The sequence below is a fragment of the Felis catus genome, chromosome A1, assembly GCF_018350175.1.
Source record: "Felis catus isolate Fca126 chromosome A1, F.catus_Fca126_mat1.0, whole genome shotgun sequence".
Taxonomy (NCBI): Eukaryota; Metazoa; Chordata; class Mammalia; order Carnivora; family Felidae; genus Felis; species Felis catus.
The window spans coordinates 160137360-160162886 of NC_058368.1; the positions used below are offsets into that span (position 1 = coordinate 160137360).

The 25527-nt window shown below is 36.8% G+C and overlaps 1 long non-coding RNA gene across 2 annotated transcripts in view; it reads left to right on the top strand.

Moving 5' to 3' along the window:
- LOC109502464 overlaps positions 1 to 25527 on the top strand; it is a 97124-nt gene that overhangs the window by 19175 nt on the left and 52422 nt on the right. For both annotated transcript variants that reach the window (XR_006583396.1, XR_006583397.1), the window contains exon 4: positions 3761 to 3899. This is a non-coding gene — a long non-coding RNA (uncharacterized LOC109502464). The remainder of the gene's footprint in view (positions 1 to 3760; positions 3900 to 25527) is intronic.

A 25527-nucleotide genomic window follows, 5' to 3' on the forward strand; every position in this document is an offset into this window, starting at 1 on the left:
ATATAACTGGTTTATGATTTTTTTTAATGTTTATTTATTTTTGAGAGAGAGCATGAGCGGGGAAGGGTCAGAGAGAGATGGGAACAGATGATCTGAAGCAGGCTCCGTGCTGACAGCAGGTAGTCCCAAGTGGGGTTCAAACTCATGAAATGTGAGCTCATGACCCAAGCCAAAGTTGGAAACTCAACCAACTGGGCCACCTAGGTGCCCCAGTAGTGTATTTTCCCCCACATGTTATCTTCACTTAAGGTAGAGGCTTTAGATCCATACTAAATGTAACTGAAATCTCAGCCCTGACCTAGTCAGATCTGAATACATGAATTACAGAACCATATATTCAGATGGGTAAACCAGCTGGATCTCTAAACAGAAAGTAATTCAAGCAAAGAATTGGCATATGTTTTTGTGGTCACTGGCCTGCAAGATGGCCCACCATGATCATTACCTGCTAGAATCCATGATCTTACGTAATTTCCTCCCACATGATTCAGAGCTGGTCTGTGTAAATAACAGAAGTCCGTGGAAGGGACAATGTGTGACTTCAAACCTGGGTCATATAAGGCATTACAGCTTCTGCCTTGGTGACTTTTGGGTCTTCATTCTGAGGAAAGCCAAGTATAAGGACTCATAGGCAGCCCTGTGGGGAGGCCCAGGTAGACAACACCTGAAATCTTTTTCAACTTGCCAGATAAATGAGTGAGCCACTTTGCGGGGCACCTGGGTGGCTCAGTGGTTAAGCATCCAACTCCTACTCAGGTCATGATCTCATGGTTTGGGAGTTTGATCGCCACATTGACCTCTTTGCTGTCAGTGCAGAGCCCATTTCAGATCCTCTGTCTCCCCTTCTCTCTGCTCCTCCCCAACTCATGAGTTCTCTCTCTCTCTCAAAAATAAATTAAAACAAAAAGAGAAACAAAAAACCTGACTGCACTCTCATAAAAGACCCTGAGAAAGAACTACCCAGTCAAGCTGTTTCTGTGGATCCACAGAAACCATGAAAGATAGTTTTTCTTGCTTTGAGCCTCCAAGTTTTGGGACGATTTGTTACAAAGCATTACATGCTTACCATAGTTACTTATTTCCCCACAATATGAAGATGCAGATATCTGACTTGAAAAGGTGATCTTTGGTGTGCATAGCTTATAGGAGGTACTCAAAAGTACTAATTGAATGAATGAATAAATGCATAAATGGAAACAGTTAAAAATATAGCATTAGAATTTAGTTAAGATTACAGAAATGAATTAGCATTCTGATGACCGGAGAAATATTTTTTATATTGTTAAAACATTTAGCCTCATGGCATGGGGAGAAACTACATAGAATATGTTGAACAATAGGACATGACTGTAAAATCCCAGCATATGGAAGAGATGTTCATCTTTACAACAATGTTATGAAAATAAAATTATAAGGGCATTTAATCTGTGGCAGAGACAGTGTGATGGTAAATTTAATGTGTCAACTTGGCTAGTCTATAGTATATAGTTGTTTAATCAAACACCAATCTAGGAGTTTCTATGAAGGTATTTTGTATATGTGGCTAACACTTATAATCAGTTGACTTTAAGTAATGTAGGTGGGCTTTATACAATAATTAAAGGCCTTCAGAGCGAAAACTGAGGTTTTCTGAAGAAGAATTTCTGCCTCTGTAGCATCAACTTCTGCCTTTTCCAGTCTGTTGCTTTATGGATTTAAAATTTACTGGCACGGGGGTGCCTGGGTGGCTCAGTTGGTTGAGCGTCCGACTTTGGCTCAGGTCATGATCTCGTAGTTTGTGGGTTTGAGCCCCGCGTTGGTTTCTGTGCTGACAGCTTGGAGCCTGGATCCTGCTTCGGATTCTGTCTCCTCCTCTCTCTGCTTCTCCCCTGCTCATGCTCTGTCTCTCTCTGTCTCTCAATAATAAATAAATGTTAAATAAATAAATAAATAATAAAATTTACTGGCCCCTACAATTGTGTGAGCCAATTCCTTAAAAGAAGTGTCTCTCTCTCTCTCTCTCTCTCTCTCTCTCTCTCTCTCTCTCCACATACACATATACACATACACACACTATCAGCTCTTTTTCTCTGGAGAACCCTGACTCATACAGTGAATATGAATATACTCCCTTTTAAATTAGTTTTGATGCCAAGTGGTCAGATTGGACAGTAGGCTGTGAGCAGTAGTGACCTGTGAGATATTTAGTACAAGCCACTGAAAACCAGGATGTTTTCTCCTGTTTCTTCTAGTCTGGAAGTATGTTGGAAACTATGTGCGCTCTAATGTACCACAGCCAGAAAAAAAAAAGGCATGCCAACTTTACTGGACTGTGATGTGAACAGAATAAAATCTTTGTCGTATTAAGTGAGATTTCAAATTTTATTTATTTCACCAGTTTATCCTATCTTGAATAATGTATTATCAAAATAGAAAAGAATGCAATCATCGGCTTATTAATCAGAGATCATTTGGTTGCAAGCAAATAAAAAACCATCTTAATCCATTTCTTAAAAACGAATGGCTTATATAATTGAGTGGTCCAAGAGAAGATCTCCAGATTTATTCATAACTGAATCCAGAGAGTCAAAAACTGTCAGCAAGATTTGGGTCTCATTCTTAGCCTAATTTATCTTTTCCTTTTTTTTTTTTTTTTTTTTTTTTTGGTACCAACTAGTCATAGGGAATGATTTTGACATTTTGATTCATCTGACTGGGTTATGTCCCTAACTCTGAATCATTCACTGTGGCTGGTCCATGAGGACTAAAATTCAGGGGCCAAGTTTGTTCAGAGGCCTATTCTTAGAGATAAATAAGGTGGCTGGGGAACTGGTATGATCAGCTCCACTCACATCACAAGGTTTGGGCATGGGTTAAGGGAGATTATCCAAAGGAAAATTGGGCTGCTCTGATTAGAAGTACAAAGAAAGTCAGGCAGCAAAAGCAACAAATTTTTACCAGGGGGTAAATAGAAGTTTCTATGTCCTTTGTATCAGGAGAAAAGAAACTGGATTTTATATGTAGAAACACAAATGTATTTGTTGAACATGCTTTTTAAAACTACTGAAATGTTGTGGTGGTGAGTGAGTAGTAAGCTGGCTAGGCAACTGACAATTGGGAGAGTAGCTGTTGCAATGTAATAATTCATCTTAATCAAAGATGAAAAAGAGAATTTTCTACATCAAAAGCATGTATATCAATACTACATCTATCAATGTACAGAAGATGTCACATCTGATTGAAAGCAATTGAAGGGATATTACATCTCTCAAGAAATAAAAGCCAAGGGCAAGTTATTCCATATTGAAATCATGATCATAATTATTCATTATTTAGATAATAATGACACATTTAGAACTTGTTCAGAGAGCAATTAACAAGCTGACTATTCAGCCACATTCTAACCTATTTTATATAATCTGAATAAAACTAGTCAAATAGAAAAACTGATTCAAATGGAAAGCTCCTTGTTTTTCCATTAGAGTATTTATCTGAATAACTTGCAAGAGGTTATAAAGCACATATATGAATGCGTGTCTGTGTGTATCCATTATTGATCTAGTTTTGTGATATATAGTTTAATAACTAATAAAGTTAAATAAAAGTAAGTATGAGCACAATTATAAGTCTTATTTTATAAGAAATGATTTTTCTCATTTAAAACGTTTAGGGAATGGCTTAATCAGCAACATAGATTGGTAGGGTGCCATTAAGAAGAAAAAAAAATATCCAAATAATCTTTTTTCCCCTTTCTTTTCCTTTATGTTTTTTTTTTATAAAGAAAAAATATTGACTGCAAGTATAGAAATCAAGAGTCTACTAGCAGATGGGAAAACAGTGAAGTTTGGAATATGTTAATTTCCTGCCAACTTTCAGGAATCTGTTCCTGAATTATAACGGGCATGATGAAAGTGGAATTGGTAAGATCAAGGTTTCACAGAAGTTTGGAAGTCAACAGAAATTCAGTAAATATTGCGATATATAACAAATATAGATAACATAAATATTAAAGTTGTAAATAAAAGTTTAAAAAGCACCCACTTTCGGGGCGCCTGGGTGGCGCAGTCGGTTAAGCGTCCGACTTCAGCCAGGTCACGATCTCGCGGTCCGTGAGTTCGAGCCCCGCGTCGGGCTCTGGGCTGATGGCTCAGAGCCTGGAGCCTGTTTCCGATTCTGTGTCTCCCTCTCTCTCTCTGCCCCTTGCCCGTTCATGCTCTCTCTCTGTCCCAAAAATAAATAAACGTTGAAAAAAAAATTTAAATAAAAAGCACCCACTTTCAAAACAAACCACAGGTCAAAGCTATGAAACCTGCACCTATAGGTAATTCTTTTCCTGAATTACTTCAGGAAACTTCCTGTGATATTTTAATCTGTTGTAGCAGATTCTTTCCTAAAGTTTTGAATCAGGCTCACTGCACCTCTATTCAAAGTATGTGGATCCAGTACCTACTATGTCCTGGGCACATTACATGCATTTAATTTTTCTTTTTTAAATTTTTAAATTTTTATTTATTTTTGAGAGAGAGAGAGGGGGAGGGAGGCTGAGTGTGAGTGGGGGGTGGGGGGGAGGGGCAGAGAGAGAAAGAGACACAGACTCTGAAACAGCCTCCAGGCTCTGAGCTGTCAGCATAGAGCCCCATGCAGGGCTCGAGCTCACAAACTGTGAGATCATGACCTGAGCCAAAGTCAGACGCTTAACAAACTGAGCCACCCAGGTGCCCCTACATGCATTTCTCAAAGAGGTGACAAGAATTCAGGTCTGCCTGACTCCAAATCCCATCTGCAGTTTCTCAGTCTGCCACAGTGCCTTACCTGTCACACATGATTTGGGGTATTATGGTTGTACCACCCTATTCCTAATGATTCTCTGTTCAGTCCTTCCTAATATGCACAGAGGCTCCATGGAACACTTTCAGCCACCTGATCTCCAGTCCCTTACATAGTTCCAAAAGTATAACATGAATCATGCTTCTTAATACTGAATCCCCGTGGCTCTTTAGTCTCACAGGGAGCAGAAGACTTCTGTTAGTATTTTAGCTCTCTTACCCTAGCTGTGTGATCTTGGACAAATGGGTTAGTGTCTCAGTCCTCATTCTTTATTCCTCTCATTTACCCATGAGATCCTCTGACCTCTGCCCAGCTTTGTGGAACTTCTAGTGATGCAATGAATTTGACCTTATTTTAAATTATCTTATATTTTTTCTGTTCTTTTATAAATCTTGTGTATCAGGTATGATTTTGATCTGCAATTTTGGGGGAACAATATATGACATTTTTTTTTACAACTAATGTGGATTTGAGGCCTGTACTTTTAGTGTAATCTTGTGTGTGTGTGTGTGTGTGTGTGTGTGTGTGTGTGTGTGTGTGTATGGGTAAATTACTACTTTTCTTTAGGATTGTGCAAACATTCAAGTGTGTGAAAAATGGGAGAAGATCCTGGTCCTTCATCCATTGTGTTGGTTGTCATTTAATATTCCTCCTAACAAGTGATGCTGCTGGAAGAGTGGCTTCTCTAACATTTTTTAAGTACTGCTGCTCTGGAAATACTCAGATGGCTTCACACAGGTTTTCTGTGCTGACCTTAGGCTTTGTGACCTCTTCTTTGTGAAGAGCCTTAGGTCTTTGAGGCCAGGATTCCAGAGATGTCTAAAAGCTTTCTGTTCTTTTTAGTCTCTGGCACTGTGAGCAAAAGTATGCGAATGTGCACTAAATATGAAAACCATAAAGTCCTCCAATGCCTTCACTAGTCTCCCAGGAGCTATTCTTTCTTCTCTAGGATGAGCCCTTTTCTAAAATTACTCTAAGCACAGTCTCTCTCCACTCCTTCTACTGGGATTACCCAATCTAGTAACCACAGGTGCTTTGAGTCCCAGTCAAAAGCCTAAAAAGGAGTTGTATTCTTGATGTCCAACAAACTCTTTCTGCCTCTGAAACCCAAAGCTGTTAACAGGAAAGGAAATCAGTACAATGGTAGAGGTTCCTATTTCTAAGTCTGGGTAGCAGTAATCAAATTAAAATTGCATTTCTTCTGAGACTGTCATATAGGAGTGGGGATAAGGCAGAAATTATTATCTTAATAAATTATTCTACAACATTGTTTTTCATGTATATTTTAAAAGGATGTCAAAAAATCTAAAGAAGGGATGGTGAATGCATAACTTTTGCAACCACTGCTTTCCGCCTCACTCATGGAAGATATAGCTAATTAATCATTTCTGTCAATGGTCTACACTTGCTTGTTAATTCACAACATAATGGATAAGACAGCCAGTACTAATGAATCTGAATTGGAAATTGAAATTAGAATACACTTAACATCTGTTCCATAAATATTATGTAATGTGGAAAATTCTGAAATTTAGTGATGTTGCCAATGGGGTGGGGGCACAGCAGAAAGATGAAGGTCGGGGGTGCGGAAGGAGAAGGGATGATTGAAGTTCTGTGTTTCAGAACGGTTGTATGGAACATGCAGCCATCTTCAACCTAGAATTTGCTCTTTAACCTTTGTTCTGAGCACTTTTATATATTGAGTCCGTCCCAGAAAAACCAGGTTTTAGAAGACAGATATATTCTAAATTTTTTTTAACGTTTATTTATTTTTGAGACAGAGAGAGACAGAGCATGAATGGGGGAGGGTCAGAGAGAGGGAGACACAGAATCCAAAACAGGCTCCAGGCTCTGAGCTGTCAGCACAGAGCCTGATGCGGGGCTCGAACTCACGGGCTGTGAGATCATGACCTGAGCCGAAGTCGGCCGCTTAACCAACTGAGCCACCCAGGCGCCCTGACAGATATAGTCTAAAGAAATGTTTAATAATCTTTCAAAGTTACTTGGTTAAACATGAAATTTCTAGATAAGAATTCTGGAAATTACTTTTTTAGTGGTCTACCTATTCTTTTACTGATGATGAAGACCCTGTGAAACCAAATTAATATCATAAAGTTAATAAAACAATTTAAAGAAAATACAAAAGAGTTGGATGTTCCCAAAGCTTACTACCTTCAAGATAAGACAGTATCATGGATCCTTCTCTAAAATAGAAATGTACATGATGAACAGACTAGTGAACTCATGTTGTGAATGGTCTAGTATAGTAGGGTTCTCTAGAGAAACAGAACCAATAGGAAACGTGTGTGTGTATGTATATATGTGTGTATATCTATATCTATATCTATATCTATATCTATATCTAGATCTATATCTAGATCTACATATCTATGTAGGTCTATCTCTAGATCTATATATCTATAGATATAGATATCTATCTATCTATCTATATCTATAGATATAGATCTATATATCTCTCTCTATATATATCTATATCTATAGATATAGATATAGATCTATATATTTATATATATCTGTATCTATAGATATAGATCTATAGATCTATAGATCTAGATATAGATCTATAGATATAGATCTATAGATCTATAGATCTAGATATAGATCTATAGATCTATAGATCTATATCTATACATCTATCTATATCTATATAGATCTATAGATATAGATATAGATATATATAGATATAGATATATATCTATAGATATATATCTATAGATATAGATCTAGATATATCGATATAGATATAGATCTATAGATATAGATATAGATCTATAGATATCTAGATCTATATATCTATAGATATAGATCTAGATATATCTATATAGATATAGATCTAGATATCTATAGATATCGATATCTATATCTAGATATATCTAGATGTGAGGCTCAGGGAAGGGGGAGTAGTAGTGCAATTTCTAGGTCGAATAGCAAAAATGTGATGGCTACTAAGAAGAATTTTATGGAGAAGGGTAAGCGGGCAGACCCTATAGGATCAAATCCGCATTCATAGGGGCTTGCTTTTTCTGCATAGATGTTTAGTTGGGGTAATCAGAATGCGATGAGCACAAGCAGTGTAGACAGGAGTGTGTTGGTAAGTAAGGCGAGTATTACGTTTATTATTCCTTTTCGGGTTATACCGAAACTGGTTGATTGGAAGTCAACTGTACTTATTAATACTAAAGGAATAGGATCCTCATCAATAAATAGAAACGTATAGGAATAGTCAAACTACGTCTACGAAGTGTCAATATCAAGCAGCGGCTTCAAATCTGAAATGGTGATTTGATGTAAAGTGGTATTTTAGTTGGCGTAAGAAGCATACAATTAGGAAAGTAGAGCCAATAATTACATGTAGTCCATGGAATCCTGTAGCTATGAAGAAGGTAGATCCATATACTCCGTCCGAGATCGTGAATGATGTTTCATAATATTCGGAGGCTTGGAGGAGTGTAAAGTAAACTCCTAAAGAGATTGTAATAAATAGTGCTTGGAGCATGTGTTTTCGATTTCCCTCCATTAAACTGTGGTGAGCTCAGGTGATTGATACTCCGGAGGCTAGAAGCACGGAAGTATTAAGTAGTGGAACTTCCAGGGGATTCAGGGGAATAATGCCTGTTGGCGGTCAGCATCCCCCTAGCTCGGGGGTTGGGGCTAGGCTTGAGTGGTAGAAGGCCCAGAAGAAGCCTGCGAAAAAGAATACTTCTGAGATGATAAAGAGGATTATTCCATATCGAAGGCCTTTTTGAACAATAGGTGTATGATGGCCTTGGAATGTGCTCTCTCGGACAATGTCTCGTCATCATTGATACATAGTTAATAGGTTAGTAGTTATTCCAAGGGTTAGCAGTAGTGTTGAGTTGTAGTGGAATCATATAGCCTCACATCTAGATATATCTAGATATATCTATAGATATATCTAGATCTAGATATATCTCTAGAGATATATCTAGATCTAGATATCTATAGATATCGATATCTATATCTATAGATAGATATATCTATCTATAGATATATATATATATCTATAGATAGATATATCTAGATCTAGATATATCTATAGATATAGATATATATATCTAGATATATCTATATAGATATAGACATAGATATAGATATAGATATAGATATATACACATATATACATACACACACACGTTTCCTATTGGTTCTGTTTCTCTAGAGAACCCTACTATACTACTATATAGATATAGATATAGATATAGATATAGATATAGATATAGATATAGATATGCATTCCTAAGATTTTCAGCTTTCCTTCTATATTTTTATTATAAGGAATTTATTATAAGGAATATAATTGTTTCATGTGATGCTAGAAGTTGAGAAGTCCCAGACCCACAGGATGAGTCAACAGCTGGGGGAGAGCCGATGGTATAGTTCCAGTCTGATGCTGTCAGGCTTTAGACCCGAAGAACCAATGTTTCAGATTGAGTACGAAGGCAGGAAAAAGTTGAAGTCCCAACTACAGTCAGTCAGTTAGGAGGTCAGTTACACGGTCAGTTAGGAGGAATATTCTTTTCTTAGTGGAGGACCATATTTTGTTTTCAGGCCTTCAACAGATTGGATGAGCCCACCCACCCTCATTAGGGAGGGCAATCTGCTTTACTCAGATTATCAATGTAAATGTTAATTTCACCCCCAAACACAGAAACACCCAGAATAATATTTGATCAAATATCTGGGCACCAAGTTAATTTGATACAGAAAGTCAGCCATCAAATCTGGGAACTCTTTTCCCTGAAAGAGCTGAACTGAATACAATGGGATTTTTACCCTTTGAATCTAGCTTTTAAAAAACATCATGCAGACTGCCACTTATTTTTTTTTATTAGATTTATTTATTTACTTATTTATTTAGTTTCCCTGAAAGGATTTTAGTAGACCAACCAGATTCACTAGCATTACAATTTCCAGTGTTAGTTCAGGATGTTACTTACCCAGATAACTTAATAAAAGCATATTCAATTCTAGTTCAGAAGCTGACATTATCTAACCTAATTCCAAGAGGCCAGCCCATCCAAAGACTAAAAACTCCACTACCTTATTCATATGTTTGCAACTTATTTACTGTGGCTCTAATTTGTGTTAGCTAACGTGTATCCGAAATCCACACACAGGCACACTTACACATGCATTGAAACCATGCAACAAATTTTAAAGTAAAATTTCCCTGTAGAAGTTTCCACGTATTATTACTTTATGCCCGTTTTCCTTTTTTCCCAATTTGTTTAAATAGCATTTGAAAACTAACTTAGATACTTGGTAAACATTCCTAAGATTTTTGGCTTTTCTTTCCTTTATTTTCTAATGTAAAAGACAAGCAGCTGAAAGAAAACAGAACCGAATTTGGTTGGCCCTGGTACAAATTTCAACTATTTATATTCCACAGTTACCAACCAAAGTTACTTTTAAGAAAATATTAGCCTTAGTCACAGTCTAAATTTTTATCATATCAGCAAAACTTGTAAACTCTGAAATCAAAGCTAATTATATCTAGAATTAAATCTAGTTTAGTGGCATTGAATTTATAAAATAAAGTCGCAAGATAATCCTCACTTTTCCAATTCATTTCTGGAAAATGCATTATAAACACATTGCATTTTCCCACAGGAACCTAAAATTGAGAATGCATTCCTGCTAAGTTACTCACCATCAAATAAGTCATGGTTGTGACTAGCGACACATGATAGAATCCAAGATAAAATGACAAACCTACAATAAACTTAAAATTATTTTATAAATTCTATAGGACTAGGAAAATGTTTTCTCTATTTTTTTGATATTTTGCTAAAAAATTCCACTCTAAAATGTTAGCAAGTGATTTAAAATATTAAAAAAAACCACACCATAAATACCATAGTGGTCACAGAAAACATGGATATGGGCCCTCTAGGGCACCAGTCCCTAAGCTCCTTTGCAGTTCAAATTCCTGTTTGAACAAACTGATACAAAGTTAAATAACTTGTGTTAGGACACACAGCAAGTCAGAGTAAGAGTCAGTACTAAAACCCAGTCCATTTTCTTTTTATGTTTGTTTATGTATTTTTGAGAAACAGAGGGAAAGGGAGAGGCAGAGAGAGAGAGAGAGAGAGAGAGAGAGAGAGAGAGAGAGAGAGAATCACAAGCTGACTTTGCACTATATGCACAGAGTGCGACTCAGGGCTGGAACCCATGAACTGTGAGATCATAACCTGAGCTGAAATCAAGAGTCAGACACTTAACTGACTGAGCTACTCGGGCGCCCCATAAAATCCAGTCCTTTTGAAATTAGCTAACATTCTTTCTATGTCAGGGAAGGAACACTTGGAGATGCACTTTTAAAAATGGGCAAGACTATGGGAAGAAAGAGGGCATCCTGGGCCCCAAATATCCTGCCATCAGCCAAGCCAGGCAGTTCCCAGTTTGAGCAGGAAAGTATTTGGAACTGCACGCAAGGAGAACCGACCGCCCTCTCTATTCCCCAGGAGAGGGGCAGGAAGGGTAAGGGCAAAAGTTCCTGCCATGTGGCCTTTTAAATTCATTTATTCAAGTGTATCTGTTTACTAGCTGCTGTATTCTACATTCTATGGGAAATATAAATATAACAATATGTTTTCTGACTTCCAGAAATGGAAAAATTTAAAAAGTAAAGCTAACATACATTAGACATAGATAAAATGAAGACACTAACTACCGAGCAGCAAATCAGTTCGACAGTAAGGTTGATTGCCTTCTTAGAATTGATCTTGGCTTTGGGACTGGTTGGAATGAGCCAGGTGGCTTAATAACTCTCCAGGGAAGTTCTACTGAAGGCTTGTTTCTGATTAGTTTTCTTGTAGCAAGCAGAAACACTTAAAATTATACTGTTAAACTTACTCTATACTCAATATTGTGTTTACCCTGTTAAAATTTAGACACTGCAGCATTTAAATATTTGAAGGCATCATTAAGTACTTTGGAGACTGTAGAGAGGTCCCTTCTTACCCATCTTTGTTCTGTCTTCAGACCTTTTCTTTTCTACATCTACTCCACACGTAGAGGACAACTTTGAAAGAAAAAAAAAATCAAGATGGATTTATTCAAGCAGAGACATGCAAGTCCCTAAGTCATATACAAACAGACTTTCTTTAGCTTGGAGGTCTGCTTCCTTTTTCTTACCCTTTCAGGCCTGCGAAACATTTATTTTCTAGACAAACCTTCTATGGACATTATAGACTAAGGAGGTGAAGGTGCTGAGAAAGGAAGTTCAGGTGTCAATTAGGCAGACTTGAATGAGCAAGAATACCCAAAGTACTAAACAAAAAAAGAAAATGATGTTTGCTACTGCTTCCTAGTTGACAACCAAAATTATTCAGATTTCCCACTACATACTCCAAAAACCCTCTACTTTTAACCACAAACAATTTAACAGGCTTCCCTTAATAGAAAAAAATTTTCTATTTTTAATAGGTTTTTCTGCTGTAATACATCATACTTCATAATTACTGAGTTTGTGCTACTATCTACTCATGTGCTGTTTTAGATAAACATAGACATTTTTAGGTAAATGGCTAATGATTTCATTTATATTTTTCTGATACTTGAGTAATATCTAGTTTCTCTGATGCAAGTCTTAGGTTTGCATGTGAACTAACCACATGCCATATCCTATAATAAATACATAACTCTGAAGTATTCTCATTTGATGATCTTTTCTCTGTCTGATATTTATATAACAGTGATTTGGATCCACTTGAGGCTGTGTGAACTTAGGCCAGTTACTTAACCTCCTAATGTTTCAGTTTCTTCAATTGAAAATGGGAAAGATAGCAATAAAATCTTCTCATAAATTGTTGGAAGAATCAAATAAATTAACATTATAAAACATACAAACAGTGCCATATACATTGTAAGTGCTACACACGTTTGTTAAATAAATAAAATACGGAGCGCCTGGGTGGCTCAGTAGGTTGTGTGTCCTACTTCAGCTCAGGTCTTGATATCACGGGTTTGTCGGGCCCCGCGTCGGGCTCTGTGCTGACAACTCAGAGCCTGGAGCCTGCTTTGGATTCTTTCTTTTCTCTCTGCCCCTTCCCCGCTCATGCTCTGTCTGTCTCTGTCTCAAAAATAAATAAACACTAACAAAAAAAATTGAAAAAAATAAAATACTTTTTCCCTCTTTTTTTTTTTTTTAATTTTAGAGAGAAAGAGTGCATGTGCAAGTGGGGGAGAGTGGTAGAGGAAGAAAGAGAATCTTAAGCAGGCTCCATGCTGAGTGTGCCTGATGCAGGGCTCAATCCCGTGGCCCTGGGAGCATGACCTGAGCTGAAATCAAGAGTTGGATGCTCAACAGACTGAGCCACCCAGCCACCTCAGCCCTCTTCTAAATATATATGCAAACAACTATGTAGCACTGGACTTCTTCTCAACTAATAGACTAACTTGCTTTCTTCTCTGGTCTTCATTTTTCTTTTTCTACTTCCTATTCTCTTATTAGGCTTCAGAAGAACAAAATAAGAAATTATCTGAAAAGACTATCTTGTATATGCCACCTTTTCAAACCTGAGATTACAAATTGTATCAGGTAGCATACTTAGTAAGGAAGAGATAGAAGATTCACTTCCATCCCACTGGTTTAAATTGGCTCACAATGTCATGCACAAAGGCAGAATGGGTGTCAGGGCTAGCTTAACTCAGTGAGCGTAGCTCCATTTCTTTGCACTTTCTCTGACTTTGTTCCTTTTTTTTTTTTTTTTAATTTTTTTTTCAACTTTTATTTATTTATTTATTTTTGGGACAGAGAGAGAGCATGAATGGGGGAGGGGCAGACAGAGAGGGAGACACAGAATCGGAAACAGGCTCCAGGCTCTGAGCCATCAGCCCAGAGCCTGACGCGGGGCACGAACCCACGGACCGCGAGATAGTGACCTGGCTGAAGTCGGACGCTTAACCGACTGCGCCACCCAGGCGCCCCCTGTTCCTTTTAGTACAATGGGTTTTTCTTTAGGCTGACTTGCCTCATGGAGGCAAAATGTCTTTTGGAAATCTAAGCTGTCTATAGTGGAGCATATAGAAGTTGAGGGGTAGTCTAATTTGCTTTTAAAAACAAAGAAGTTTCTTACCAGAAACATCCAGAAAACCTTCCTTTATGACTCCCTGGCCCATATTATGTTACAAGCTAATTCCTGAACCAATTTTTGAGGCTAGGGTCCATCAACTTCATTTAAAAAACATTGATAATGATGTGAGAAGTAGATGGCTGCACAAGAGTGGAATCATGTTAGAAAGATAGAGGAGGAATAGATACTAGTAGAAAATCATTGATGTCTACTACATAGGTTATATTCTCTATAGAACGAGAATAGAAATGCATTAGTGTCAGTAATAGATGTCTGAATGAGAAAACAGTTATGGATAGTGCAACCTCAAATTCCACAAAGTGGTATTTTAAATTATATGCATCATTTTAAGAATTGTTTTGGTTATTAAGACCAGGCATAATCAAGACTATGTAAGCAACCTTATCTGTCCATGGTACTGACCCCAGCACCTGTAGTCACACAAATCTACCTGTAGTTTCTGGGCTTATTAAAAAAAAATAATACAGTATTAAATGTTTTTCTCTTTATTTTGAAATAATTTTAAATTTGTAAAAAATTTGTGAGAACAATGAACTTTTTTGTCTGAATCATTTGAAAGTAAGTTACTGACATGATGCCCATTACACTCCAATACTTACTGTCTAATTCCAAAAGCAAGGACATAATACTACCTAAACATTGTATAATTGTCTAAGTCAAGAAATTAATATTACTCCATCACTTCTAGCTTGTTTCTGGCCCCATTCATGTTTTGACAACTGTCCCAATAATATGCTTTATAGGAAAAAAGATCCAGTCCAGGATCTTATGTTGCATTTAGCTATTTCTCTTCAATCTCCTTCAGCCTTGAATCTCACTCATCTTTTACCTTTATGGGCCAGTTATTTGGTAGAATACACCTCAATTTGTTTTAGGCTTCCTCATGATCAGACTCAGATTATGTATATGTAGCAGGAATATCACAGAATCACAGAAGTGATGGTGCATTCTTTTTATTGCATCCTATCAGGTGGTCTATGATTTTAATTTGTTCCATTGTTGGTGATGTTTACTTTGAATTCTTGATTAAAGAGGTGTCCGTCAGGTTTCTTCACTGTAAACTTACTTGATTCTCTTTAAAATTAATATTATTTGGGAAGAGTTTGTGTGCAGAAGTAGATTGGACTTCAGGGCTAGCTTAATGCAAGTTTTTTTTTTTTGGTAGTTTTTTTTTATTCTTTTAATATGCAATTATGTAGATATCCCATTCTTTGTCAAACTTTCACTCATTAGTTTCAGTATCTATTTATATATTTTGCCTGAATTCATTGTGTTATAATGGTAACAGTTGCCAAATGTTTGATTTTTCTAATTTAAGCATTCCTTCTATATTTATTAGTTGTCCTTCTGGTGTAAAATTCTTATTTATTTGTTTGTTTGTTTATCTCTTCATTTACATTGATATGGACTCACAAATCCCTATTTTGCGAAATGAACTATAAGGTGTTGTGATTATTTATCTTGATGCCCACATTGTTCTTGATTTGGTCAGTAGAAGTTCCTTCATGCTGGCTTCTGTGTTAATTTGGCATGTCCTTTTCATTCATTGAGTACTTTATTACTTCCCGGCACAAATACTGTTCCAGACTCTTCTTGTATTTTCCAACTTCAGCTCCAGAATCAGACATCTCTCTAATGGGCCCTGCTTCTTTTAATGGGGAATGGTATTTAGAAACCAAGATTTGGGTGCTGGTTATGCTCATTGCTATCGGGTGTCACTATTCCCAGGATCTCTCAGTAGTCAGAGGTAGAGAAGATATTTGAGTTCAATATTCTGTCTCTCAATTCAGCATACCCCAAATCTAATTTTAGCTTTGTTAGAGGGATATCTCTCTTAATTATGTAGAAAATATTGGATTGCACACAAAATGCTTCCATGAAATGTCCAACTGCATTAGTTTCTGATGGCTGCTGTAACAATTTATCAGAAACCTGGTGGTTTAAAATAACACAAATGTGTTCTTGTGGCATTATAAAGGTCAGAAGTCTGAGATCAGTTTCACTGGATTAAAGTCAAGATGTTGTGAGAGCTGATTTCTTCTAGAGGCTGTGGGGCAGAGTTTGTTGCCATTTTCTAGAGACCATCTATGTTCCTTGGCTTATGGTCCTTCTTCCATTTTCAAAGCTCATGCCTCCAAATTCTGCTTTCCTCTTCCTGTCTCTGCAATTGGCTTTCTGTCTTTCTGACTCTGATTCCTGCCTCACTCTTTTTAGGACCCTTTTGATTACCCTGTGTTTACCCAGACAACTGCCTCATTTCAAAAACCTGAATTTAATTCCAGCTACAAACTCCCTTTTACCATGTAAAGTGACATAGTCATAAGATACAGGAATTATGACATGAACATCTTTGCAGCCATTACCACACCAACACTCAGTTGGTCTCTTTCCATTTTCTAACTATTTATATGGCAGAAATTTCACTTTTGAATTGTATTAATCAGGACACTTGCATTTGCAACTGTTACAAAACAACAATAGCTCAATTTGGTGTGGGCAAAAAAGGACGCTTTATTGGCTTCCATAAATGAAAGTTACAGGCCTATGTTGCAGGCCCCTGATGAATCCAAGGAGTCGCAGATGTTGTCAGGAATCTTTCTCTCTATCCTTCATTTCTCCTTTCCTTTGCATTTATTCTCAGCCTGCCTTTCATCTCCTGTTGGCAAGATGGCCTCTGCTAGCTCCAGGATTTACTCGTCCATTTTGGAATTCTGGGACATAGACATGTATTTTCCTCTTTAGTGTCAATAAAATCTAGGGAGTTTCGTTGATTCAACTTTAATGGGACTCTGTAAATCAAAATGTTCATTGCTGTTACTGAAACTGTAACCATTTTATATAGTTTTAGTTTATTTACTACTTGATATATTATTATTGTTTTTTAATGTTTTATTTATTTTTAAGAAAGAGAGAGCAAGCAAGGGAGGGGCTGGGAGAGAGGGAGACACAGAATCCGAAGCAGGCTCCAGGCTCTGAGCTGTGAGCACAGAGCCTGACATGGGGCTCGAACTCACGAACCACGAGATCATGACCTCAGCCAAAGTCAGACGCTTAATTGACTGAGCCACCCAGGTGCCCCACTGCTTGATATATTATTAATTTGCTTATTTATTTGTTTTACTTAACTTTTTCCATCTCCCTCCTCCTTTTTTCCTTCCTTTTATTTTATCTTTTATTTTTTTTTTTATGCTTATTTATTTTGAGAGAGAGAGCAAGGGAGGGAGAGGGAGAGAAAGAATCCCAAGCAGGGTCCACACTGTCAGTGCAGAGCCTGATGTGGGGCTCGAACTCATGAACTGTGAGATCATAACCTGAGTCAAAACCAAGAGTTGGACGCTTAAAAGACTAAGCCACCCAGGCGCCCCTCCTTTCTTTCCTTTTAAATATTCTTATTTCAAAAAGAATCAAATAGTATATCTATAATTCTTAAGTTTCTTTTAACTTTATTTTTACTTGTGTTTGGAGATAAAAATAACTTAGTAAGAAAATATGATCTTAAGGTTTTTTTGTGGTTGATAACTTTATTATTTAACAATTATTGATTAACTTAATTACTAATTATTACATTTAGTAAATTTGTTTTTCTTAAAATTATTTTTATAATCATTTAAGTAAATTGTTTAAAGTTCTTTTTTTATGTGTTAGTGAGTCCTGGGGTGAGAATAGAATGCATAGTGTTAAAGACACTTACACATATAAAAATATGTAAAAAGTGTATTTATATTGAAGAGGTTAAAAGCTTTATGTGCTATTAGCATTTCCTGTGGTGTTGATTTTGGGGGTTTTATGTTGCTGCTTTCTTTTGTTTCTATAACTGAAAGTTTTATGAAGTGCAAATAGATTTGGGCCACCTACTGATTTCAATAGGTAATGTATGTTGTCTTTACTGGTAGCTCTTTTTCAGAATTTTCTAGGATCAACATCCTATTTATTTTCAGGAATAAACAAATATCAAATTCAATCAAAACCAAGCTTACTTGAATATTAAGACACACTTTTGAAAAACTGAAATTTTTATAAAGAAAGATTTACTAACTTCTAATATTGTTTTTTTAATTGCAAAACTCTTACTGTACTTTTAGTTGGAACTAGACCAACATGCTTTAATGCCTCTTTAATCAGAATTTGTACTTCTTTGAAAGAGGGAGAAAGAGAAATGGTCACAAAGATGGAATTTAATCAACACTTTTAGACTGACTGATCTTTACATTATAAAGCTGGAGTCTGCTACTTAACAATGCCTCTTTAGTTGAAGCACCATAATAAAAACTTGTCTTTTTCATATTGTGGATTTCCAATTGCTATTGACCTACTATGACCATCAAATACTTGTAGCCTAGAGATACTATTATATTTTTTATTTTAAAAATAATACTTTCTTTTGGCTTAGTGTAGAAGCATTTATTGAAATAGGGGAACAAAGAGAAAGCATACAATCATGAAGCAACTTAGTTTTTATCTCTAGTATTTTTTAAAACCTTTCTATGGAACCAATTCTCCTCTTGCCCTGTGGATAAACTTAAGGCTAGTTTCATGACTTTTCAGGTTGCTTTTAGGTCCTCTTATTTCCACGGACAATCTTAGGTCATTCAAATATTTGTTTTCATGAAATAGAATTTTCAAGTTCATTGAAGTTAAAGATTCTCTCCTTCCTTAGATTGTGCCATCAGCTGTGGAAGAAGGAGGCTAGTTAGCCTTTTTTTTTTCTTCTTCTTCTTCTGAGAGTGCTGCTTCTCCTTTCTCACTCTTGAGGCTGCCTCTTGCTCCTCCTCTAGACTTGAAAGAGGTGTGGGGAGGGCAGATCTATTTATTGTCACTACTTGTCAGGCATCGATCTTTATTGCTTTCCTCTAGCCATGTCACATGTGTAGGCAAAAGTGTTTTTGTGTGTTCTTTGGAGAACACCACACCTTCCTTCTTCCATTGTTGGAGATTCTACACCTACATTTCCTTGATGCTAGTGAACACATTTTCTCGATGACTGTTTATAGTTCCTCTTTCAGCTCTTAGAAATTAAAAGGTTGACTCTCTTCTGGGTTATCTCATGTGGGAAGGCAATCTTTTTGGGCAGGGCAACACCCAGGCCATTTGTCTCTTGTCAACCTTCCTCCTCCTAATCTCTTCTAATCTTTACCTCCCCTTTCCTCTTGGATTTATTTATTTATTTATTTATTTATTTATTTAGGCTGGAGATGACAGATTAGCCAAGAGGTCTGTTTGACTTTACATGAATCTGGGATGAGGGAGCAAAACAATTTCTCAGGCACTTTATTTGCAAATTCTGCTTTAAGTGGTCTTGAAATCCCTTGGGGATATAGGACTGGTACCATCTATATTCTTCAAATCTGAGATATAGAGTCCTGAGATATATTTAAATCTTGTCACAAATAAGAATCACTAACTAGTTAAGGACATGATCCATTTCATTTTACTATTCAGGAGCCAGTTATTTGATAGTTGAAGTATGATGTGGGAAATCTATCGATTTTCTCTGCTACTGTCACTACTGATGACTAAATTTTTGTTATTCCAGTTCCTTTATTAGTAATATTCTAATTGTGTCATGTTGAGATTAGGAAGATTATAGTAGTATAAATTGTCTGGACCTAGTGTGGGGCATCTAGTAATTATCTGACAGACATCACATCATTTTTTTTTTTTTTTTTTTTTTTTTTTTTTTGCCAGGCAGCCATTTTGTAAGTGCTATTTTCTGTACCTTGTCAGGGGAGAAATTTAGGCTAAAATAAACACTGTTTTGGAATAAAGTTATATTAAAGTTGGAATCTGATTCCCAGTAGCTATGAAATATCTCATAGGATAAGAGAAAGATGAGTTTCACCTTCCTTGAGTAATATTTTTGTATCAAGTAGGCTGCTCAAGTTTCAAGGCATTTGCAATATTAGTGCTTGATCAAGTTCATTCAACTCAACAATTAGCCATTATTGGTACTACAGTTTCATTCTTCAACAGTTTGTAAATAACAACAGCTAGTTTATAAATATTAGGCATATCATAAAATGCTCACTTACTATCAATATTTTTTTAATGGACTACTAAGAAGCAAGATAAAAATATTGTCATTTTAACAATTAGTTAAGTAAAAGATACAAATCATAAATATCATATACATACAACCATTAATATACACTTGACTTCAAAATCAAGGCTCCAAAATAGCTTAAAAATTTGTTTTAATGTTATACCTCATTTGGTATGCTGTGAAATTTGTACATTATTTCTAGAATTTATCATTTTATATAATTTACATGTGAATATTGTTTAGGCCAGCCATTTTACCCATAGAAATTTATCCTTAAAAGATACATAAGTATGATGTGTGTGTATGTGTATGTCATTTACTGCATTTTATTTAGTATAGAAAATCAGAAAATACGTAAATGTTCATTGGTAGATATCAGTTAAATAAAGCAGGATAAATCTATATGATATAATACTTTACAGCCACTAATAACTGACATATATCTGTTTATTCACACTTAAATAACTTCCCAAAATATTGTTAATTGGGGAAAGATAGTCTACAAATTGATGTGGATAGTTTCATTCCATTATTATAAAATAGATAAGTATTTATATATATATGCCTAGAAAATTCTGGAAGGATATACATTAAATTTTTGTAGTGATTACTTCTGAGTTGGTGGGATTGATATACCCATATATATTTCTTTACTTGGGCCTGAGCATTATGCTAGAAATGGGATACAAAGGAGAAAAAGATGAAGTTGTTGCCTTCATACAGCTTATGTTTTAGACATTAAAAGAATAAACATAAATAGAGGTATAATGGACTGGGGCAAAGAGTATTTTGATAGGCCATAGCTATATGTAATCAATTTTGACATCTTGTATTTTTATTTTCATTATTTCAAAACACTTTATTATTTCCTCTTTGAATGTTTTTTGACCCAGGGGTTACTTAGAACTATGCTATTTAAATTCCAAATAATTGGAGATTTTCCAGATATATTTCTGTTATTGAATTCATATTGAATTCCACCACAGTCATAGAGTATACTTTGTATAACGTGATTTACAGCTTTTTAAAATGAGAAGTAGTAGATGGGAATTAGTCTTATTGATTCAGCCTGCTTTCCCCTTAAGACCTTCCTTAACCCTTCTGCCCTTCTTGACAGCCTACTTTCTTCTCCTAAATCAACAATAAATTAATTTTTTTCCCAGTGTACATTCATCCAAGTTAATGGCTGTATGTCACATTGGGGAAAGGACTGGGGGAATCATCATGGTATATAATGGAGGACTTTCTTTATAGGGTTCTGGCTGTCTTTTCAGTCCCATGGGTTCCAATAACCTACAAATCAGCTCAGGTCCAGGAGCTAAGCAAAGAATTGTACATCTTTATTGGAGCAATCACCTTCAGTGTAATATCTTGCTTCTCCACTCTTGCTCCCCCTGGTCCAGGTTATAGGTTAAACAGCATCTTGGTTGGCTGTCAATTTTGCTTGTTGGGACACCCAGTTCTCTAAAACTGTCTCAACACCTTGAAGGTCCAGAGACCTTGGCTGCCCCTCTGAATTTGCTGGTCCTCATAATAATTATAGCTGCCTGAAAATTACACAACCTTACCTCAATTACATCATGATCCCATCATCTCTTAAGATATATATTTACAAGGGGCACCTGGGTGGCTCAGTTGGTTAAGCGTCCAACTTTGGCTTAGGCTGTGATCTCATGGTTCATGAGTTTGAGCCCTGCATCAGGCTTTCTGAGGTCAGCACAGAGCTGGCTTCAGATTCCTTGTCCTCCTGTCTCTTTGTCCCTCCCCTGCTGGTTCTCTCCTCTGAACATAAATAATAAGCCTTTATTTACTTATATATATAAATATATAAATAAGCCATATATATATATATATATATATGCCATATATATATATATATATGTATATATACATATATATAAAGACTCAGTGAGTTCTGGCCTCACATAGTATTCCTCTTCTACTAGTCTCTATTCATTTATGTATTTTATGCTAGGACAAATCAGGCATTTCAGCTTTGTTGACAGTGGCTATAATTTTTTTTTCCAGTCCTCTAAGAGCCATCTGAGAGTGAATTAGTCATTCCCTGGAGGTTGCTAAGGTGCTAAATCTCATGTCCCAAGAAAATGTCCCCAAATCAATGAATTCTTGGTTTTCCAGTCTTCTTTTCCTTCCTGCCTTGATCAAGTACTTTCAAAATTCAATCCTAAAAGTTCTCCATTAGCTTCTGCTGTTCATTGCTGACTAACTCTTGCAACTCTTGAGGTATATCATTACTCTCCTCTCTTATCAGATCCATTATGTTTTCAGTCAGGTTCTGTTGAGTTTAATGCCTGGTTATTATCAGCCTGATAGGTCAAATAGGAAATTCCTGAGGGGAACACAAAATGCATAGTGAGGAGGAAGCCTCTACAGCATCTCCCAGAAAAGCAGAAGTGATAGCCCTGATAGGGAAGAGTGAACCTGTTGTGTAAATCCATAAGCTTCAGGGCTTGCAGAGTCAACAGCCTCAGAGGCATCTGTTCAGACCATCCTATCTCATGTTTAAGGGTTTCACATTTCTGCACCAGGAATATGACTTTTATATAACACACGTGCATTGGCTGAGCATTCAAATATCCCTGGGACTCTAAGACTAACAACTAGGTCTTTGAAAAACAATCCCAGTCATTGCTAATTTGCCATCATTGCACATGCCATAGCACACTCCACTGGGACATTTTCCTAGCTTACTGTTGTGGAAATTTTAACATTTGTGCTGCTACCTGTGTTAAGGGAAATCTGCGTCTGCCCACTAACCAGGAGGCATCCTATTCAATTGCCATGGCAACCAGTCCAAATCTTGATCTTACTGCCTTTACCTTGGTTTACTTGCAGTACTGCAGGGCTCATTTGGCTCAGATAAGAAACAGATGACAAGATAGGGTTAAATGTAGAAGAAATTAATTAATTAGAGAAATGCCTGACATCCAACATGACCTCAATACTAATGTGACAGTTTCAGGGTGCAGCAGCCAGAGGCCTCAATGATGTGAGGGAGTTAGACTCCCTGTAGTCACATCTGGGAAGCATATTCTCAGTCCAACACACATGTCAAATGCTAGAAGAAGTAAGTTCTGAATACATTTTTATTTTGAAATCTGTATAGGTGATATTAAGCATGTGTCTATTTTAGAAACAATGGTGAGGAATGAAATGAAAAAGGTAGATTCAAATGTAGAAAAAATTAACCTTGGGTCACATAGATATTTTAGGAGTAGTAAATTGGGAATTACATGGACAAAAAAGTGGCCAGAAAAGTCAGAAAAACAAACAAACACAACAGATAATGTGGCATCCAGCTATTTTTCTTCATCTCCTCCACCATCAGCCCACTTTAAACCATTATCATCTTTTACTTGAACTATTACAACAGCCTCCTATGTGGCCTGTCCACACAATCTACTCCACCAATGTTTTTTTTTGTGAGATAGCCAGGGTGGGCTTTAAAAAACAAATTAGATTAGGGTAGTGGCCAAGATGGCAGAACAGCATGGACGTTTTTTTTACATCTCTCATCACTGAAATGCAGCCAGATCAACACTAGACCATCCTGCACACTTAGAAAACTGATTTAAGGATTAACACAACAATCTCTGCAACTTGAACCACAGCACTCAGTAGGTATGCAGCGTGGAGAGGTAAACTGGGGGAGAGAGAAGCCACGGAGGGCAGGGAGCTATTTTTGCTTGTGGAGAGAGGACGGAGATGGGGGGAGAGCATGGGAAAAGCAACTCTCTCCCCCAAAAGTAGTTGGAGAGACAGTGGAAAAGTGGAAACAGTGGCAGGGACTGAACAAAAAAAGGGAGGAAGGAGAAAGGAGAAAGGAGAGGGTTTAAATTCCATTAAGACTGTATAAACAGGGGAAGTGCAGAGTCTAAAACTTAGTATGTTTTAGTATTAGTTTAGTATTAATATTAGTTTTAGTACTTCAGTATGGAACCTCTGAAGTTCCATACCTGGCGGTTCTCTGGTGGGAAGGGCAAATCCCCAGGATCAGAGAGCAAAGTCTCAGGGGTCCACCAGCCACATGAGGAGAGGTGGTTCCCCTGCTGGGAGGGCATTTGATAAAGGCTGTGAGACTTCCCCACAGGGAAAGGTCCCAGTGGACCCTGGAGAACAACCACATTCACTGGTGTTAGAACAAGGATGGTAAGGATGAAGCCTGGTGCCAGATGTGTTTTGTGATTTTCCATAAACCCGGAAATTCTGTTGCTACAAGATCACTTGAACCTTTTCTGGGGCAGGCTGGCACCCAGCCACAGTCTCTGGGCATTGGCAGCAGTGCAGTCTCATGAATGTTCCTGGGGGTGGGCTGGCACCTGGCCATTGCTCAGTGAGACCTTTCCCCAGAGGGTCTGAGCAGGTCAAAGCTGCAGTCCCTCAGAAGTGAGGGGTTGGCATACACAGACCCATTTGAGATAAAACTCAACAGGGAGGTGTCACCTGGCAGCCTGACAGCTTGGTCACAGACAGTGTAGAAGCAGGGAGTGGACGGAAGCCGGAGACAAAGGAGGGGTGTTTGATTGCCAGTTGTGGAGAGTACAGAGTTCTGATACTAAATACTAGGTAGCTGGATGACACCATTTTCACCCGTCCCACTCATGTGCATACATGCCTACACGTGTCACGGCAATCCACCCCAGTAAGCAAAGCATCTAGTGGAGAATGGAGCCATAGCACTAAACCCCACCCAACTAAGCCAACAGTGCTCTTGAAAAACACAAGTCTCTCAGCCTGCTTAGTTTACAGACTATAAAGTGGTTCATAGCTTGACTTCTACAGGAAACCAGATGTAATTTCAACAGTACTTCATTCTGTTCACTGGTCCTGTTATTCATTTTTTTCCCTTTTTCTTTTATTTTCTTATTCTTGAATACAGAAAGAGAAAAAAACTATTTTTATTAAAAATATTTTTCTTTAATTTCTACTTTTTTTTACTTTTTTATATTTTTTTAAAAAATTCTATTTTACTTTCAGCATTTCATTTTATTCTATTTTATTGTATTCTTTTTTCCAAATTTTCAAACGTTTTCCTTTTATTTCATTTTTTCCCTTTTTTTCTTTTTCCTTTTTCTTTCCTTTTTCTTTTCTTATCTTTCCCTTTTTCTCTAAACTATAAAACTTTTTCAACAACCAGACCAAAACACACCTAGGATCTGGCATCCTTTATTTGATTTCTTTGTATTATTTTCAATTTTTTAATTTTAATTTTTTTTCCACTTTATTAATTCCTGTTCTTTCTCCAAAATGATGAAATGAAGGAATTCACCCCAAAAGAAAGAACAGGAAGAAATGATAGCCAGGGACTTAATTAATACAAATACAAGCAAGATGTCTGAATTAGAATTTAGAATCATGATATTAGAAGGCTAGCTGGGGTTGAAAATAGATTAGAATCCCTTTCTGCAGATATAAAAGAAGTAAAAGCTAGTCAGGATGAAATAAAAAATGCTATAACTGAGATGCATCCTGAATGGATGCCACAGCAGCAAGGAGGAATGAGGCAAAGCAGCAAATCAG